This window comes from Sturnus vulgaris, chromosome 25 (assembly GCF_052056855.1).
Source record: "Sturnus vulgaris isolate bStuVul1 chromosome 25, bStuVul1.hap1, whole genome shotgun sequence".
In the NCBI taxonomy this organism is placed as follows: domain Eukaryota; kingdom Metazoa; phylum Chordata; class Aves; order Passeriformes; family Sturnidae; genus Sturnus; species Sturnus vulgaris.
Window position 1 is genome coordinate 6,230,709 of NC_142267.1, and position 2,032 is coordinate 6,232,740.

Sequence of the window (2,032 nt, forward strand, 5' to 3'; positions counted from 1 at the left end):
GGCTTTGGGGGTGCCAGCACCCAGCGGCACTCAGTGAACCCAAATCCGCCAAATTTCTGCTGAAATTGCTTTTTTAGCTGATTTTGAAGAAGCGAAACCCTCCTTTCCAAACTTTATGTGCTCAGTATCTGCCCCATCCTCCCAATCCCCAGCTCAGGGAAGCACTCAAATGTGATTTCTTCATCTTCCTCCCTCCACACAAAACTTTCCCCTAATTCAAGGAACGTCTCGATTTGATAATTATTTTAATCATTATTACTCATCTTTCCCCTTTCTTCCCCCCCTCAAAACTTCGTCCTGGGCCTGTCAATCACTTTAATAGCTGTTTACAACCTATCATCAAGTCTTGCATAACATCCACATGACTTCACTCAGATGCCTCCGACACCCAAAAGCTGCCCCTGGGCTCTATTTTAGGAGTGATGGAGCCCACGGCACCAAATGGCTGCATCCCCCGCTGGCGTGCCCGGGGTCCTGGGATGGGGAAAATCAAAGTGAAAAACACGCCTGAAGCAAAACTCTTTTGTAGTTAACACAAGGCAGCTCCACGCTGCTCCCTGGGTCAGGTTTGGGGGGTTTGGGGGTTTGTTTGGTGGGCTCAGACCCCCTCCCCAGCATCGCAGGTAGAAGTTGCATCAATTTGGAGAGATGGGGAGCTAAAAGCATCTGGAACAGCGCCTGGATAGCAGCGGGTGCTGCCGGGGGGTTGTGGCTGGGGTGCGACCTCTGCGCCCCCTTCCCACCCCTCACTGGGACACACGCACACCAAACACGGCAAATTCTTTTAAAAATGTCATTTTCTAGCAAAGTTCTGCACCCCGTCGGCGGCGGGGGACGGGGCAGAGGCGCAATCTGTGCTGGAGCTGCTGCCAGCCCTTTTCCTTCGGCTGGCTGGTGGGGCGGGGGGGGACACGACGGCTCTTTTTTAAGCTCTGCCGTCCTCCTCCTCTCCCTCTCCCTCAGGTTTCATAACCCTTCAAAGCACGAAAAGGCTCCTCCGGCTCCTGGCTAATGAGCCCCTGCGGAGGAGGAGCCGCTGCCCTGACAGGAGCAGCAAAATCTGAGCACCGCGGGTGTGATGGGGACACGGAGGGGTCCCTGCGGGGTCTCTCCATAACCCCAATTTGGCCAATTCTCGCCCCAAAACTCCCCTTGGCACGAGGCTGCCCGGGATGGGACGTCTCTCCCTCCCCTTGCAGGAGCTGCGTGCAAATATTTATTTACACAGCATAAAGGGGGTTGTTTATTAAGCTATAGCTGACAACTGTATCCAAACTAATTTCTCTTAATGAGGCGCTTGTGGTCACCCCGGTAACAGCACCGGAGTGCACTTCTTTAAGGAAAATATTTACTGGGGTGAAAATCCCCTTGGATGCAAAGAGGGGGCTCTGAGGAGGCCTCTGGAGATGCTGGGGCTGGTGACACCAACCCCCTTCTTGGGAGACCTCTCCATCCCCGGAGATGGAGTCCAGAGAGAGGAAATTGGGCCAGAAATGTCTGGTTTTTGTGATATATGTATAGGTACAGAGGTCACCAAAAGCATCCGGGGGGGTCCTTGCTTGCCAAGGAGAAAATAAGGGATGGCAGAGCTCCTACATCCTGCTTGGGATTGGAAAACACAATGGCTGCTTTATTAATACCTGTAATTACAACACTAATTAAGGAAGGTGTGGGATGAAGGCAGGATTTTTGCTGCTTCCTTGCACTGACCAAGGTGACAGGATAAACTGTGCAGAGAATTGACAGCAGAAGATTTTTCAGCTCCATCTCTGCCTCAGAGAATAATCAAACCAAATTTCCCCTGATTTTTAAAATCCTGGATCCATCAGTTTACCAAATGCTGTGCAATCCAGGGCTTGCAAAACCCAACTCCCCAAAACCTGAAGGAAGCTCCTTATCCCCTCTGAAACCCAGACCTAATCTCACACACTAAATCATGATGGGGTTTTGGGGTATTTTACTGAACAGCCACACAGTGGCCAGGGAATCCCACCAAGAACCCCCCCCAAAGCAAAGGACTCACACTGGGAAG